The 18,607-nt window shown below is 41.5% G+C and overlaps 1 protein-coding gene across 16 annotated transcripts in view; it reads right to left on the bottom strand.

Annotated features, from left to right (window-relative positions):
* Window positions 1–18,607, bottom strand: part of LOC138761425 (membrane-associated phosphatidylinositol transfer protein 2) — a 331,314-nt gene that overhangs the window by 275,826 nt on the left and 36,881 nt on the right. For 11 of the 16 annotated variants that reach the window (XM_069933526.1, XM_069933529.1, XM_069933523.1 and 8 more), the window contains 2 exons: window positions 10,839–10,955; window positions 10,640–10,726 (listed from right to left, as the gene is read on the bottom strand). The gene's annotated coding sequence lies outside the window, so the exon portion shown is untranslated. Of the gene's footprint in view, window positions 1–10,639; window positions 10,727–10,838; window positions 10,956–17,061; window positions 17,134–18,607 lie in introns of all 16 variants that reach the window. The other 5 variants (XM_069933532.1, XM_069933535.1, XM_069933525.1 and 2 more) reach the window with 4 other exon arrangements.

Genomic DNA, 18,607 nt, shown 5'->3' with positions numbered 1-18,607 from the left:
TTCCATAGCCTTAGCCGTTTGTCCGCCAGTTCGCTTGCTGGGGCCAGCGCTGCTGCGTGGTCTGCTAGTTTTTGTTTGCGCTTGCCGCCGCGGTGGGCTGCTACATGATGCCCCCCCCCAGAACCATCCTTGGTGCCCAAAGGCAGCATCTCTGCAGGTTTCAGTGGCCTGTCCCTTTTGCATGGTGCTGGCGTCTCGATTGGGCACGGCTTCTGCAGCGGTGGATGGTATGGAATCCTGCGAATGAAAACATACTCACAATCCTGCAGATCTTTGGGTATGTTGGTCCTCACATATCTGTGCCTGGCAGGTGGAGTCAGGACCAGGTTTCCAACTCTTTCCTGTAATTTACAGAGGAAACCCCTGCTGCGCCATCCGGGTGATCAAGGGCCGCATGATGCAGGTGGCTGAGGGGATGAACCTGTGGTAGAAGTTGATCATCCCCACAAACTCCTGTAGTCCCCTGGTCGTGTTGGGCCTAGGAAACTTCCAAATGGCCTCCACCTTATTGGGTAGTAGTGTGGCTCTTTCCTTGGTTATCCTATGGCCCAGGAAGTTGATGACCTCCAACCCGAACTGGCATTTGGCTGGATTGATCATCAGTCTGAATTCACTCAGTCAGCTGTAGAGGTTGCAGAGGTGTACCAAGTGTTCTTGTTGGTCCCTGCTCGCCATAAGGATGTCATCCAAGTAGATGAAGGTGCCAGCCAGGTCTAAGCCAACTGCGTCCATTAGCTGCTGGAATGTTTGTGTGGCATTCTTCAACCTGAACAGCGTGCAGAGGAATATGAACAAGCCGAACAGGGTGATGATGGCGTTATTGGGAATATCATCTGGGTGGACCGGGACCTGATGATATCCCCACACAAGGTTCACTTTGGAGAAGATCTTTGCCTCATGCAAGTTGGCAGCAAAGTCCTAGATGTGCGACACTGGCATCGATCTGGCATTGTGGCCTCATTGAGACAATTGTCGTCACCGCACGGTCTCCAACCCCTAGTGGCTTTAAGCACCATGCGCTGGAAAAAATCCCATGGACCATCTGACCGCCATAATATTCTGAGCTCCTCCAGTTTCTTGATTCCTCCTACACCAGCTGGAGTTTCTCTGGAGGAAAATGCCTTGCTCATGCATGGAGCGGTGGGCCTTGATGTTGTACTCCTTGGTAGGGTGAGCATTTCCGGGAACTCAGCCAGGACCTTGACGTACTCATCTGTGGATCGCTGCATAGAGTCCAGGTGTGGTGCTGGAACCTTGGCATCCTTGAGGGGGAAGGTCCAGAATATCTCTGCGTGGATCAGTCTCCAACCCTTGAGGGTCATGAGCAGGCTGTGGGCGCGCAGGAAGTCTGCCCCGAAGAGCGGCTGTTCCACTCAGGCCAGCGTGAACACCCACAATAAGTGGCTGACACCCAACTACAGTTTGACCTTGCGTGTACCATAGGTTCTGATTGTGCTGTTGTTGGCAGCCCTCAGCATGGGGCCCACTTGCCTGCTCCTGAGGGCAGGACACTGACCTCTCCCCCAGTGTCCACGATGAATCGACATCCAGACTGGCGGTCCCATACGTACAAGAGGCTATCTTGTGGCCAGACGTCGTGGCCATTAGCGATGGCTGGCCACGGCATTTCCCTGGAACGTGCATGGCGGTCTGCATTGGCAGACTCCAGAACCCCATCTCTAGTGGTAGAAACACAACTGGTTGTTGGGATCACCTTCTCTGTGGGGCTGCTGTTCCTTCTGTGGGACTGAGCGGGTCTGTCTGCAGGGTTTGGCGACGAGCCCCATGGATGCTGAGCCCTCTCTTTTCTGTTTCCACAGAACGTCCGCTTGTGCTTCAACTTTCAGGGGGTTGCTGAAGTCAGCGTTTGCTAGGAGCAGTTGGATGTCCTCAGGCAGTTGCTCCAGGAGTGCCTGCTCAAACATGATGCAGGGCTCATGCTTTCCAAGGAGGGCCAGCATCTCATTCATCAGAGCCAACGAGGTCCTGTCCCCTAGCCCATCCAAGTGGAGCAGACATACCCCTCTCTCACACCGTAAGAGCCCGAAGGTCTCAATTAGTAAGTCCTTGAAGGCAGTGCAGGCGCCTTCTGACAGGGGCCTTTGGATGAAGTTGGCCACTCAGCTCACCATGTCCTGGTCCAGAGTGCCAGCCACATGGTAGTACTGGGTGGACTCTGACCTGCCTGATCTGAAACTGTGCCTCAGCCTGGTCAAACCACATGCTTAGTTGATTCGTCCAGAAGGTCGGCAGCTTAAGAGTGACTGTGAGAACTGCTGCCTGCTCGCTCATCGTTGGGTTTAGATGCCGTCTCAACCATCAGGATCACCAATTATAGCCACGCGCTACGTGAAAAAAGACACACAAGAGTCCACATTTCAGATGATCTCTCCTGGAGTCAGAACCTCGAAGCAACTATGAGGGAGGCACATCAAAACTTCTACTTTCTAAGGAGGCTGAGGAGCTTTGGTCAGTTATCAAATATTCCATTAAACTTCTACAGGTGCACTGTTGAAAGTACATCGACAGGTTGTATCACAGCTTGGTTTGGGAATTAGATTGTCCAGAAATGCAGAAGACTCTAGAAGGTAACAAACATAGCCAGGACCTACCATCTGTTGAATGCATCTATGTGAGATGCTGCCTCAAGAAGGCAGCTAACATCAGAAAAGAATCCTGTCACCTCTTCTCGCCGCTGCCTTCAGGCAAAAGGCAGAGAAGCCCAAAATTAGATCCACGAGGTTCAAGAACAGTTTCTTTCCAATAGCTATTAGACTCTTAAACCTATTATACATCAGGGGCTGCTTTGATTCCAAAAAATGATTGCCTACACTATTGAAAATCCAAATTTTTTCTTGCACTTGAATAACTGAATATTTATGTCTTTTGTATTTATTGTCTCTTTTTATTTCAATTTACATGTACTATTGTAATTTTTTTAAATGAAGTATCTGTTTGTCTGCAGCAAGAATTTTGTGTATATGGGCATAGTACAATACATATGACAATAAAATCATTATCAGAATTGCACGAAATACAGTAAATGTGGTTAAACCAAAGTTTTCTATTTGTCATTGCTCCACCCAATTTCCCAAATGGTCAATATCAATGATTACCCAAGACTACTGCCCTCACTATCTAATCACCAATATTCATGTCAACTACAAACTTAATCATACCTCTAATATTCACATTATTACTATACATGCAATTCAGTAAAGTTGCCAAACCTGATCCCTGTGCTGCACCACTGGCTGCAGACATCCAATCAGAAGAGCAACACTCCACCATCACCCTTTGTCTTCTATCACCAAGCCTATTTTGCATCTGAAGTGTCAACTTGCCGTGGATATCTTTTAGACCAGCCTCTTATTTAAGACTTTGACAAAGGATTTCCTGATAACTACAAAGGCCACATCAATGGTACTATCCTCAACAATACAATCAAACTCAAGTATATAGTACTTCCCACCACAAACGGTAATGTACTGGGGTTGTAGGTTAATTGGGCGTAAATTGGGTGGCATGGACTTGTGGGCCGAAATGGCCTATTACTTTGCTGTATGTCTCAATTTTTAAAAATCTACGTCGTAAATCAAGAGAATGGAGGAACAGTTTACCCTCTCATGCTTTCCCTCATCCTGTTCCTTCCTCCACACTTTTCTTCCTCTAGCTCTCCAAACTCTTCCCTTCTTTCCTCTGCCTTAATCTAAAGTCTGGATGAACAAGACTTTAACATGCTGGAAAACTGATAGCATCAGCTTTTTGTATGGTCCTAGACATTCTTTTGCCCCAATTCCTTAGCTTCCATGACCTTCTCAGTAAATACAGGTGAGGGCAACCAATGTTTTAGACCTAAAAAATCTATAATACGCACCCAACATTACTAGAAGGGATTCTGAGAGGTAGGAAGAGGTGACAAAGATTGATGAGGACAACATTGCCTCTGTGGACCTTAGCAAGGTCTAGCAAAAGTCCCACATGGTAGACTTGTCTCAAAAGTCAGATCACTTGGGATCCAGGGTATACAAGCCAACTAGGAAAAAAAAATCACCTTCCAGCAGCTCTACCTTCAACCTCCCCTTCTCTCCTCCCCAACCACCCTCCCCCCCAACATTGCTCCTTCTGCCTGTCATCCTTCACCTTTGCTCAGTCTACCAATTACCTACTTTATACAGATTATTTTCCCTCTTCAGATTCATGATAAAGGGACCTCATAATGTCAACTCTCCAACTCCCCGTAAGATCCTATCCGTCCCTTCAGTAGCTACGTAATTACTATGGCTCCAAGAGTTGGTCAGAGAGTCTTTATTCTGTAGTGCAGACTTCCCTCCAGATTGCATAAAGACCAGTTACATCAACATTTTTCTTTGCAAGATGCTCTCAATACAATTATTTTTGAGGATTTAAGGCTGCTACTTGCTGCTTCTGTTGTAGATTCTGTTGATGTATGAATAATAACAGCTACAATAATCTTGAAGGTTGTTAACACATCCACCTAAAATTTGTAAGAGACCTTTCCAAGCTGCTGACAGCCAACTTTTCAAAATTCCACAGTAATTTGTTAGATCATGTAAAATTCCAAAATTAGACTTAATTGCATTATGATTTGAAAATATTAGCTGAAGAACCTTTTGAACAAATACTTTCCACACAGTAGAGACATAGAAGACTGCAGATGCTGAAAAATGAAGCCCAACACAAAATGCTGAAGGAACTCAGCACGTCGAGCAGCATCAGTGAGAGATATATAATGACCAACGTTTCAAGCCAAAACTCTTAATTAGGACCAAACACAATGCTGTCAATAGATTTCTTTAAATCCTTATACTTACCATGTATTTCATGATATCCCATATAGGAGGGTTGACTTATATGCCAAGTCGTGAAAACCTAAAAAAATTTCTTGGGGGGGGGGTGGTTGTTGACTTATACTTTTGGGACCTTAAATTCACCAAAAAAAAAAACAGATCGACATTCATTCGGCATACAAATCAATGCTGGAGGCACCACTCCACCTCCAGCGCCGCTGCTTCCCGACACCTTCTCACCGCTGGGCACTGCCATAACTGCTCCTACCTGGGGCCCTGAAGTCACCGTCGCCACTCCTGCCTGGTAGGCCAAGTTCTTGCTCTCACTGGGAGCATGATGCCACTGCTCCAGCTCCATGGGCCATTGCCACTGCGGCCTGATAGGCAGAAGTTTATTTTTTACCTATTTAATTTACAGCTTTGTTACTTGCGAATGGTTTTTTTTTTAAATTTTTTGAATTGTTCCTGGGATGCCCAGACAGCCCAATAAATGGGGTTCAACTTATAAGCCAGATATAACATAAAAACATTAAAATAAGTCTGAAAAAGGGTTGACCTATATGCCAGTCAACTTATACACTGAAATATACGGTAATTCCATGAAAAAATGTAACATAACCCTGGAAAATAAGTTATTCTTTGCAAATGTCTGTACAATCTAACATGACTCATCATGTCTTTTCACTGTACAGCTTATTTCACTAATTCCAAGCTTCATTAAGGCAACAAACGACTTCCTCTCATTGTCAACAGAATGAGTTACAAGTTGGCAAATGCAGAGGCCCAATCAGATCATAAGCTCAGCATGTAGATAAGATCTGAATAAAACATTTAAATGCATTTCCTTTGCAGTCTTAAAAAGGACACCTTATATAACAGAATGGAAAACAATATCACTTCAGGAAATACTATGATTAACAGTTTCTACCATCACCGGAGTAACTTTAAAAACCTCTTCTACGATACGTTGCACAAGACCAAAAGATCTTGCACAGCTGCGTGCATTTTAAGATGAACACGTTATTGATTTCCTTACCACAGAGTGGTCAGCTTTTAAGCAGCAGAACATGTTGAGTATTAAATCCAAAAGCAGTCTATGGTCAAACACAGAAATTTAGGAGGAAAGCAGCCGGTCTTGCAGCATCCATAAAGATACATTTTTGACATTTAAGGCCTGAGCCCTTTTTCAAGGAATTAGCAAAAAATAGGAATTCTCAGAATAGAGAGAGTGCTAGTTGGAGGAGGAGTCAACCAACAAAAGGTATTAATTGGTTGGATATGATAAAGGAAGAGGTGAGAATTCATTTTGTTTGTGTGAAAGGAGACAAAAGGAAACAAAGGAGGGACAGAGCTGGAGGAAGGAAGTTTAAATGAAAACTAGATGTCAACGTTTATGCCATTTGGTGCCCAGACGGAAAATGAGGTGTTGTTCCTCCAATTTGCAGATGGTCTCAGTACCCACACCTGTGACCATAGAAAATGCTCCACTTGTGCCCAAACCGCCTCCCTTACCACCATTCTGGTCCTAACCAGTCCTTCCCAGTGAATCTGCACGGATCACTGCATCTGATATTCCCATTGTGATCTCCTCTACACTGGAGTGTCTAGGCGCAGTCTAGGAGATCGCTTTGTTGAGCACTTCAGTCTGCCACAATAGTGTGGATCTCCCAGTGGCCACCCACTTTAATTCTCTATTCCATTCTGTTGCTGATATGTCTGTCCGTGGTCTCATGTCCTACCAGACTGAGACCACCTGCAACTTGGAGGAACAACACCTCATATTTTGTCTGTGCACCCTCCAGAAGGGCATTAACATCGACTACTCTGACTTTTGTTAAACCCTCCCCATCCCACATCTTCCTTCCTGTTGCCTTCACCCAACTATGTCTCACTTTTTCCCTTTGTCTCTTTTCAGAGAAGGCCCTTCTATAAAGCAAAAAAAAAATCAGAAGGTCCGCCCTTACATCGAAAACCTTACCTTCGTACATGGTGGGTGAGTGGCTCCAAGACCCCAACTCCGATCCTTCTGTAGGCTTTGCAGAGGTGGAGCGGAGTGCTTTCATGTCCAGCCACTGCAAGCTGCTAGCTAGGGGCAGGCTGATGATATCGTGATGACGCCATCAGCCCAACCCAGGACAGTTTAGTGAAAATATTATCCCAGAGTATCGCGGAATAGTCATCATCGGTGTAGCTGCTGCCCCTTCAGGGCCCAAGACTTACCACTTCCCTCCCTCGTCCTTCTCAATCTCCTGGTTACAGCAGGTCAGGGTCATTAAGCTGGAGCCCTGAAGGTGCAGCAGAAGGTGGCAGTGGCGGCCACATTGATGATGACTGTTTTCACTGATGATTTGCAATATCCAGAACCAAGAACTCACAGATGAGTGAGAGTGAAATATAAGCACTGTGGAAATGATCAATGGTCGACTTCTTTACCAATAATCCCACAAGCAGCTGGAACTGCTCTGCGTTTCCCAGTGCAGTTCCAGCTGCGTGGGGGAATTATGGGTAACAAAGTCAGCCATTGCTCGCTGTGTATTCATGATGGGCAGCACCACAGCCACATTTGCCCTGCCTAGCAGCTCCAGAGGATGCACAGAAGAACTGCTCTGCATAAAAGCAAAGTTGGAGCACCCTTTTAGGGCTGCTCCATAAAAAGAGATAAATTAATTTTTTTATCCGCAAATGGAGCCAGCCTCGAAGTGGGGGCCCTCCAGAAAAACACCTACAGACAAAATCAATTCTCACCTCTCCTCTTATCATATCCAATTAAAATCTTTTGTTGAACTGGACTCCTCCCCCACCAGCACTGTCTCTATTCTAAGATTTCTTGTATTTTGCTTATTCCTGGAAGAAGGCTTCAGACCCAAAATGTCAGTCGAGTTCCTCCAGCATTTTGGTGGGTTTTTACTACAATCACAGGGTCTGCAGACTTTCCAACCAGTCTTCAAATGGGGTTTTTCCACAAGCTTGCCAGTTTGTCCTGTTCCAGTCTCAACTGCTGAACTCTAGCACTGTAGAACTGAATTCTCTCTCTCTCTCAGAAAAGCCCGTTTTACTCTCTCTGCTTGCAAAACCACATGACCCCCCCTAAGAACAGCAAACCGCACGCAGACAGCCTGCATCTCCGAGCCTAATCCTGAGTTCTTTCATCTGTTGCTTTTAAAAACAACAAATTATTAGTGAAGTCTCTCTAGGCACTCCCCAAAGCTTTTGCAAGGCACTTAGAGCTCTAAAGGAGATCTGTTTTGAAGTGTTTGTATGACCTACAATGAAAAAAACCTGCTACACTTTATCTCCTTTAAAACATATCTACTTAATATTAATACTATATTAATACTATAGTATTAAAAGACATTTAAAACTATATACAATATAAAATACAACATAATCTGTCATGACACCCTCAAATTGGAGAAATAACATCCCCTACCAGATGGCATTAACAACAACTTCTCCAGTTTCCATCAAATCCCCTCCCTTCCCACTTTTGTCCCTGTCTCCTTTAATTTTTAAATGTTAAATTTAAATTTAGGTATACATCACAGTAACAGCCCCTTTTGGCCCACAAGCCAGTGATGCCCAATTACACTCAATTGACCTACAACCCCTGGTTCATTTTAAAGGCTGGGAGGAAATCAGAGCACCCCAGGGAAAACTCTCAGTCACGAGATAACATACATCTATCTGTCTTAATATATATTTATGCATGCCATGTCTGTTTGTTTGTCTGTTTTCCAAGCTAATCAATACGGAGCACTCTAGAAATGTCCAAGGAGATTCAGTAGGAGTAACATTTGATGCTGAATGTTGTGACCACATTGAATTTAATCTTTACGGTCATATGAAATTCAAAAGTGCTTTTTGACCAGCTTGCACTGACTTGCATTACCATTTATTATGCAAGTATTTACTAGCACTGACATGCATTACTGTTTACTATAATCATGGTAACATTTGATGCTGAATGTCATGACCACATTGAATTTAACCTTTAAGGTCATATGAAGTTTAAAAAAAAACTGAACTTGTACCAGGGACACCTCAATTAGTTACAGTGTTGTGCATCAATGTATATTCAGAATAAAAACAAGTGGACAAATCCAGGACAATATGGGCCCATAAAAGAGAAGCAACGTTAGCAGAAGCTCTTCACAAGCCCATAGAATCAGAGAAAGCAAGAGATAGCAGAGGAACATCAGTCTCACCTCACTGTTGATGCTTCCAGACATGCAAGAAGCAGGCAGCAGGAAACAGAACAGCAGCAATACGCCAGTCTTAGTGCTTAGGGTTCTAGACTGGCAAGGATATGCAGCGGGAAACTGAGGAACAACGCTAAGCCTGCCTCAGTGCTGATGCTGCTAGGCATTCCATGAGTAAACAAGAGTCTGCTGAGGAAGAACAAGCAAGACTCCAAGCAATGCGAACAAAAGCCACTGGCTGAAGGACAGCATCATTTATTACAGCCAATCTGCTAAATGCTGCATTCAATTACTCAGTTGACATTGAGTATTCTTCCATTAATGCTGTTGTAATTGGCTCCATCACAGAGGTATGTTTTATTTCCCGGACAATGCCAGGTATCCTGCTGGTACATACATACACACATATATAAAAATGAATAAATATTAGTTCCCAAATATGAGAGTCATGCATCAATATTTATTTATTTTTATCTCTATATAAGAATACTTCCCCTACATATGTATTGTCTATGTGTTATGTCTGGTTGTGTGCCTGTCTGTTGATCTTATACAATCAAGATGACAATAAACTTGACTAACTTAAGAGTATTTATAGTCTATTATTCTGTGTGGTGCACACTAACAGCAGTGTCTGAAATTATTAAGTTGGTGTCTGTGTTTTTGTGCCGGTGTTTTTTCATCCTCCAAATTTGTGTCAATCCACCACAGTCACACCAAGCCACCTACTCTTTAGGTGGCTTAAGTTAACAGAGCAGATTATTTTGCTCAAGTGTTTCAGATGCATTTTGCTCATTTGAATAATTTAAACAACCTTCAAGTATATCACCTTTTGGAACCTCTCTATTCCCTACTCTAAATGTCTGCCCAATCTCCCCTTAAAATGCCTCAACCACTCTCCATGGAAACAAGTTCCATATTCTCACCACTCATTGGGTAAAGAATTTGCTTCTGAATTCCCCTCTAAATTTGTGGAAGATGATCTTATAATCATGGCCCCTAGTTATGATTTTCCTCACAAGTCAAAATCTTCTATCTGCTCGCACTGAATCAAAACCTTTGATGTTTTTGAGTATGGTAAGCCTTATTTTCTCAAAAGGTATGGATTATTTATCATCTCTTGAAATGTACGAGTTTGCATTTCTGAAAGAAATTTTTATTTCACCAACTCTAGCCCTGGATACTCTGAGGGCATGCATACAGTTACACATGATATTTATAACAATTAGAAGACAATACTTGGTTAACAAAATATTAATTTTAATTAGAACTAACATTATTTATGCAAGGTCATTGAACTGGAAAGACACTTGAAAAAACACAGGAGTGGAGAAAGGAAAATATAAAATAAAAATAAACATGTTCATGACAGAAAATTATTGAATTGACAACATCATAATACAATACTTTGCTCAGGCCCCGATATGTTGCTTACATGACTGAATTTACTGACATAGCTTAGGGAACACAACAAGTGAATTACCAAGACAAGATGATGACTGAATAGAGCAAAAGCTGGTAGTTATTCATTTTTGTAATTTCGAACTATGAACTTCCCTTTCCTTAGGGGAAGTTTTTTTTATAAAGTTGAAGTGAAGAGCTATAGATCTTCAGAATACTTCCACTTACCTTCGTTGCATGAAACTTTCATTTGGTTTCAAGAAACAGGAAGAAGTCAGAGAAGCATCACTAACTTGTCAACGTCACAGGCAGTAGCTGAGGAAATAAATCCAGACAACACCATTACTGCTGTTGCTCTTACCACTGCAGACATTTAAACAATACAACGAAACAAAAGTTTCTTCCCCTAAGTTTTATTCCCTCCTACCCCATCACATTCGCAGTCTCCACCAGTTGTCACCTCAGGGTCAGGATGTCCACGAAATTTCCATGCCCTCGACTTCAAGCTGAACTTCCCTACTGTTCTTATCTCCTTATCAGTTGGCTGTAAATCACATTTGAAGGGAGAAGTATTCAACAAGAATACCTTGGTAGATTGAATTCAAAATTGACATAGTCATAAAGACAGTGGGTTAAACTCTAGTTAGAGCACACTTGAGAGTACCGTATTTGTAAGCCTATAAAGCATGCATTTCAGAGGTTTTTTTTTACAAGCCAGGTACCTGGCCCCACCACACGTTATATACATGTACGTGCTATACAAGAATATTTTCACATGTTGAAAGAACATGCATAATTTATAGCGGCCATGGGAAAGTCAAACTGGCAATTTAAGTGGCATTGAAAGAACACGCACAATTTATAGCGAGTGGGAGAAATTTTGATCTTGTGAATATCCTCTTGGCCTGAGTGCCATGGTATCCCAAGAAACAGATATTCTGGCTAGGGCACTGCACTTTATCAGATTTTAATTGTCCAGACCTGTCTCCTGAGGGAGGAGATTAACATATCAAGTGCCTCTGATTTGAGACAACATTAGGATGATTCTGCCCTATGGCATCACTTTAATCATCCTCATTACATCAAATCAAACATAAAATTCTCAATTACACTATTTTTAACAAGATAGGCTTTAAGGAAAGGCTTTTTAAAATCATGACAGAATTAAAAATCCTGCTTAACTGATGCCTGTCTTTGATCTATTAAATTGATTCATCTCCAAAGTTTGTCTCACGTCCGGAGTAAATGCGAATTCCTCTTGTAAGTCAGAATGTAGAATACTACACCTATGCGGTATATGCGTGTGCATTGTATGAAAATATTTTACTCAGTTTATGATTTTCTGCACATCATGTGTGTGTGCATGTTATATGCGTGAAAATACAGTATTGTGTTCAATTATGGTCACCTCATTACAGGAAGGATGTAGATGCTTTGGAGAAGTTGCAGAGGAGATTTACCAGACTACTACCTTGATTAGAGAACATGTCTTATGAGGAAAATATGAGCAAACTAAGGCTTTCTTCTTTGGACTGACAGAGGATGAGGCAACTTTGAGCTATACAAGATTATAGTGAACAACAAAGGATTTGCTTCCTGAACACTTTTAGGTGTATTTTATGGATTTTGGGCTGCTGATCACAAAAAAATCAACTTAAAATTTTCCTATCACATATCTATTTCTGCAATTTCCTGTTATACTTCCCAAAAAAGCAAATATATTGCCCACAAAGCAAGGTGTTTTGGTCAGTCCAAGCATAACTGGGCATGCACTCAGTATGGGTGCTATACAAATGTTGTCTTCGGAAAAAATAGCTTGGAAGGCATTTAAAAATGTTGAGAATTTTCTTGGCAATGACAGAGCATCAAAAGCATGAGGTACAACATGTCATTGAAAATTCATTTTCTGCATTCACACTTGGACTTTATCCCTGCTTATCTTGGTGCAGTCAGCGACAAACATGGTAAAAGGTTTCAACAGGACATTGCGACCATGGAAAAGCGGCATCACGGCAAATGGAATCCATTAATGCTGGCCGACGATTGTTGGACACTGACATGAGAGTCATCAAATGCTGAGTACAAACAAAAATCAGCGGCAAATGTTTTTTTACGTCAATCGAACTAACGCATTGCGTCAGCATCATTATGCGATTAAAAATGCTGAATTCAATAAAAGTTAATGTTTCTCCAACTTCCTACATGATACAGCAAATGTGAAATTATCTTCGTGTTCAGCTTCAAGTTGTCTATCATAATTCCCCATTTTTTTCAGGAAGCAAACCTTTTGAAAAAAATGTTGTCCAGTGTTTTGAGAGGCATAGATAGAGTGGACAGTCTCGTCTCCATCTCTTTCCCAAAGTAGCAATGGCCACTAGCAGAGAATATCCATTTAAAGTGAGTGGAGGAAAGTTAAGGAGTGCTGTCAGTTTTTTTAAAAAGAGCAGTAGGTGTCTGAATGCACTATCAGGGTAGTGCCTGTGACAACAGGGACATTTAAACAATTCTTAGACACATGGATGCAAGAAAAATGGAAGGTTATGGGTAAGGGAGAGAAGGACTGGATGATCACAGAGTACATTTATATACAGTAAGTCTGCACAACACTGTGGGCCGAAGAGCCTGTACTGTTCCACAATGTCACTGTCCCATGTCCAACACTTCCTCTGGCAGCTCATTCTGATCACAAACTCTGTTTTAGATGAAAACTCTACTCTTCAGATATCTTTCAAGGTTCTCTCTCTCTCTCATTTTAAACTTACAGTCTCTGTTCACACATCCTGAACATGAGAGAGATACTCTGGCTCTCAAATTTTACATACCTTTATCATGTCACCTCCATTACTCCAGGAAAAACAGGTCCAGCATGTGTCTTTAGGTTATAAAATCTCTTTTGGCAATTTGAGAGCCCTCCACTTCTTCAGCCTTTTTCAGTTAAACACATTTTTCCAATGGGGCGGTGACTAGTGTAGTCTCACTGACATTTTGTATAACTGTAAGGCGATGTCCCAGCTTCCACACTCAGGACCTCGGCCAATGAAGGCCAGGATGCCAAACACCTTCCTCACTACCCTGTCTATACAGGTTCCCATTTTCAGAGAATTAAGCTCTTGTATCCCAAGATTCCCTGTTCCCAGGTCCCTGCCTTTACAGTGTATTCTTCTTTGGTTTAATTTCCAAATATATGTCTCTTTGCTCATATCAGAGTTAAATTCCATCTGCTACACCCTTTCCACTTTCCCAGTTGATCTAATTCCTGTGCTAGCCTAAACAACCTTCACTTTCCATAATACCACTTATTTACACTCATCCAAATCAGATGACCCAACCCTGATCCCTGTGCCACACCATTGGTAACAGGCCTCCAATAGGCCTCCACTGACGACCTTAGTCTTACCAGCAAGCCAAATTTTGTATCCAATAGGCTAATTCACTTGGATCCTACATTTTGTGCCCTTCTGGACTAGCCAATCACATGGAACCTTGGTGATCTCAACAGTAGATTCACAGATAATACAAACATTGATGAAGTTGTGGATAGTGTGGAAGGTTGGAAAAGGATACACCAGGATGTAATCAGCATGAAATATGGGTGGAGAAACATCTGGATTAAACTACACCTGTTAAGAGTGAGGTGACACATTTTAGGAAGGCAAATGCAAAAGTGTGTTGTATATGGCAGGGCACTTGGGAGCTCTGTTGTGAAGCTAGCAGTGCATGTCATAACTCCCTGAAAGGATCAACATTTTAACTTTTGTGTGGTTTTCAAAAAGGAAAAATAATACATTTTACAATATGGTTTCCAATAATTAGGGTAATCACAGATGAATGGCTTACTCCACATCACATTCTGAAATTAATTTGTTCAAAACTTCAAAAGCTATAATTGGATTTGAATAAATGGCTTGATAATGCAAATCAGCAATGACCAAACTAAGCATGGAAAAGCCTCAGAAGTGAATAATTTGTTCCAAGTTGCAATTATGTCACTATGTAGTTCTGAAAAGGGTCTTACTCCCAACAAGCCTGTAAGATGAGAATTTGTACTCATCTATTTCTTGCCTGACTATATTAATTTGAGACTTTAATCTGTAAACACCTATGGTAGTGAAAAGATTTCTAAAATGTCTTCACAAAATCCTCCAAATTTACTGGAGAAATGCACAGACTAGCATCAGTATTGCCTCCCAGGAGAATATGCAACAGTGAGGCCCTAATTAAACTGTCAGCTCTGTTGGGCAAACTAAGTTGTTTCCATACCCAATATTAAACTTCTGAAAAAGAAGCACTATTTCAAAATCTGAGATGGGAAAAGATTACCAAACAGACAGAAGAGTCAAAGATATGTTTAAAGCTTCACTAAAGAAAGCAAGATTTTCCAGGACTGTTCAGTGGTCAACAACCATACAAGATGGATTCAAAACTTGAAATCTGTGCACAGAGGGTGGAAACAGCAGAGGGGCATACCACCTCACAAGCTAGCCATTGCCTGCTCCATCAGGCATTCCACAATGCAATATCCACACTGTCTTCATCAGCCATCTCTATACTATTAAATATTTAAGACCTGATAACCAGGTTTTCTCCTACAGAAAGTCATCAATCCACTGTCACGTCGCAGACCAGCAGCAATGGAAATTCACCAAGAGACTATCATTGTTTATCTTTTAAAACAATATACTTATTAATAACTAATAATAATATAACTTTACAGCTTAGGCTAAATTCTGGAAAGTCATTCGAAATTTCAGTCTTAGAAGTCCATAATTGAAACGTAGACTTTTAAATTGATGTACAGAAGGAATCACAAAGAAGGTGTTCACAACTCCCCTTTTCCTTGCGCAGGGGAAACAAAACGTGTGACTTCCACGATGCTGCAAAAACCCAGGCACGGCTCAGTCGAAATGACCATAATGGTCACGATCCAATGCAGGAATTCCCGTTTCCTTTTCCCAGATGCAGGTTAATCAAAATTACCATTACAATGGTCACAGTGGCCGAATTATCCATTTCACACAGTCATTCCACCTGTGTTCATCAGATGACTGGTCATTTAATGAATCCTGTTTCTTTAAGTGTCCCAAACACATGAGTCACCATCTGTTTTTCCTGAATAAACAACCATTGTTCTTTCTCTTCTTCCAGAGCACCAATCCTGGGTAATGTCTCTACTTAATGGTGGCACTCAGTCTCACCAAAAGCTGTGAATGTTTACAGCCTGTATTAACCCTTAAAATGACAGTCACTAAATGAAATGGGAACTCTTAATACCACAAACAAAACTCTCCGAGACCGAAGCAAGCATTAATACAATGAGACTGTTTCTTGGGCCAGTCCAATGAGAGATAACAGAGAATATAAATAACAATGAATAGAAAGAATGCTGGGGAAGGCGTGTGCGTGAAATGAAGGAAAATGTCCGGTTCCCTCACAGAAGAGAAACAGCACGTGCAGATCGGGCAAACCCAGTGTCCAAATCAAGTGGATCAGTTCAGTCAAATGCATCAAGAGTGCAGGAAGAAACAATAATAGAAACAGCTTAAAAGGGACATCTTTTAAAATAAGAATTCCACACACAGCACACCTTTTGGATCTTAAAAACTAATCATTTTATGTGGTTAAAATCATAAATATTATATTGGTAATGTTTTCAGAAACAAGGATGCCATACTAATTTTTGTCTGGTGGTGAATTTTACATTAGGCAAGGCACAATTTATTATGTTGTTCAATCATTTTCTTGTGCCTCCAGTTCAGCTGAAACAAGTCACTTGCACATCAACAGCACACAGTTGAATTGCTGTCTCAACATTTCAACATGCTTCACTGACTGCACCATCTGATCAACTTTAGATTTCCTTTTCCAACCTAGGCCAATTATCTGTATAGTATGTAGTGTGACATTTAAAAACATTTGAAAATTCTATGATTAACACTGCCACACAAATTCTTCACACAAAATGGACTTGCAAAACCGATTTTTATCTGCAGACATGTAAACAGCTAGGTATCAAATTTCTAGCCATTAGTTATCATTGGAACAGAGGTGATTCAGTACAGTCAAAACTACATACACCAAAGCCACTGAATTGCAAATTATATGTTATCAGTAATTTGAAATAAACATTGGGGGAAACAGCAGGACTCACTAATGGGCAGAGATCTTCAGCTTTTTCACTGAACAAATCTAGTAGACAGGGTTGTCCGCTATCCCCTGCTCTATTCATATTGGTGATTGAACCGTTAGCAAAAGCCCTTTTCCGGGATCAAGTCATCAAAGAGTTTAGAGTGGGCCAGGAAGAACACAAAATTTATTTGTTTGCGGAGTCTTTGGCCAGGTTGCAGACTATACTAGATGACTATGACAAAATTTCTGGATATAAAATTAATTACGATAAGTGAGAAATAATGCCGCTAATGAAAGGGGAGTACAAGAAATACCTATGGGAAAGTAAGTGTAAGTGGCTACAAAAGGCGATTAAATATTTAGGAATATGGATAGATAAGAATTTACAAAACTTATATAAATTGAATCATCTCCCCCTACTTGGAAACATTGAGGAGGACATACGCAGGTGAATGCACCTGCCTATCATGTTGATAGGCAGGGTTTAATGTATTAAAATGAAAATTATGCCAAGGCTACAATACCTCTTTCAATCTTTGCCCATACCGCTGCCCCAGAGCTTTTTCAAGATACTTGACAGATGTGTCAGACAATTCCTGTGGAAGAATAAAGTAGCTAGAGTCTCCATGGAAAAATTGACTTGGGACTGTAGCCTGGGAGGAATGAGACTCTTGGACATTAAAAAATATTATTGGATGAACCAGGCAAGGTTTATTGCCTCGTTCTTTGAGGGGAATGGTTTACTCTCTTGGGCACAAATTGGTCTACACACAGTAGGGGAGGAGATAGCAGGAGAAATTATTTACAAATTGGATACCAAGTTAATAACGCAAAAATCTAGACAACCCGATACTAAAGCAGTTAATCCAAACATGGCAAAAAATAAACCAGAGTATTGGGTTAAAAGTAGGGTTGACCCCTAAAGCACTCCTAACCCAGAACAAATTAATCCGTATGACTATAGGTAACAAGATCCTGGACACCTGGTGCCAGAATGCGATCAGGTATATCGAGGACTGTTATGAGAAGGGGCAGCTCATGTCATTTAAGCAATTAAAAAACAAATTCGACTTATCAAACAAGATCTTCTGCTATCTTCAATTAAGATCTTTTTTGAGGGACAAATTAGGTCCATCTATAGCCCTGTTGTTGTGTAGTGACATGGAGGCTCTAATTCAATGGGGGATCACATGTAAATTCATTTCAGCTATGTATCTCCTGTTCCAAAATGAGAGCCTGAAACTGAGTCTCCATAAAGCGAGGCAAAGATAGGAGTCAGATTTAGGAACAACAATTCCTGAGCAATGTTGGTCTGACTTCTCCCAGGACAGCTTGAAGGTGGTTATTAATGCCAGATATAGGCTGGTGCAATACAATTTTTTGCCCCATCTATATCTCATGCTACAAAAATTGCATAAAGTCAAACCAGAAACTTCAGATGTGGCAGAGAGACAGGAACTTTTGTGCATTCAACATGGCTATGTGCTAAGGTGAGAACCTTCTGGGTAGAATTAGGGGACATTTTGGAAAAAAAAATCACAGGGGTGGAGTATCCACCGGCACTGTTCCTGCTAGGAGATATTATGGACACAAGTCCAAGATTCTCTAAACATCAAATTCAATTCATGAAGGTCGCCTTAGCAGCAGCCAGGAAATGCACAATGGTTACCTGGAAATCTAACACTCAGCTAAGCACAGCAAGATGGAACACAGAGATACAGAGCAGTGTTCCCCTGGAGAACATCAGTACATCCTTTCTTAAATGAGAAGCCCAAAAATGCTGACAATGCTCCAAGTGTGATCTCATCAGTGTCCCATAAAGCTTCAATATCTCATCCCTACTCTTATATTTTATTTGTTTTGAAAGAATAACAGCATTGCATTTGCCTTCTTCATCACCAATTCAAACTGGAAGTTTAGCTCCAAGCTGTCCTGCTCGAGGACTCCCAGGTCCCTTTGCAGCTGAGTGTTTTCAATTTCGTCCCCATTTAGAAAATAATCTCTTTACTTTCTGACATTGCATTTCATTTGAGACACTTTCTCTGCCCGTTCTCCTAAACTTCTGCAGCT

Source organism: Narcine bancroftii, chromosome 4 (genome assembly GCF_036971445.1).
Source record: "Narcine bancroftii isolate sNarBan1 chromosome 4, sNarBan1.hap1, whole genome shotgun sequence".
In the NCBI taxonomy this organism is placed as follows: Eukaryota; Metazoa; Chordata; class Chondrichthyes; order Torpediniformes; family Narcinidae; genus Narcine; species Narcine bancroftii.
The sequence above is the reverse complement of the archived record's forward strand: the minus strand, read 5'-3'. Positions and strand labels throughout refer to the sequence as shown.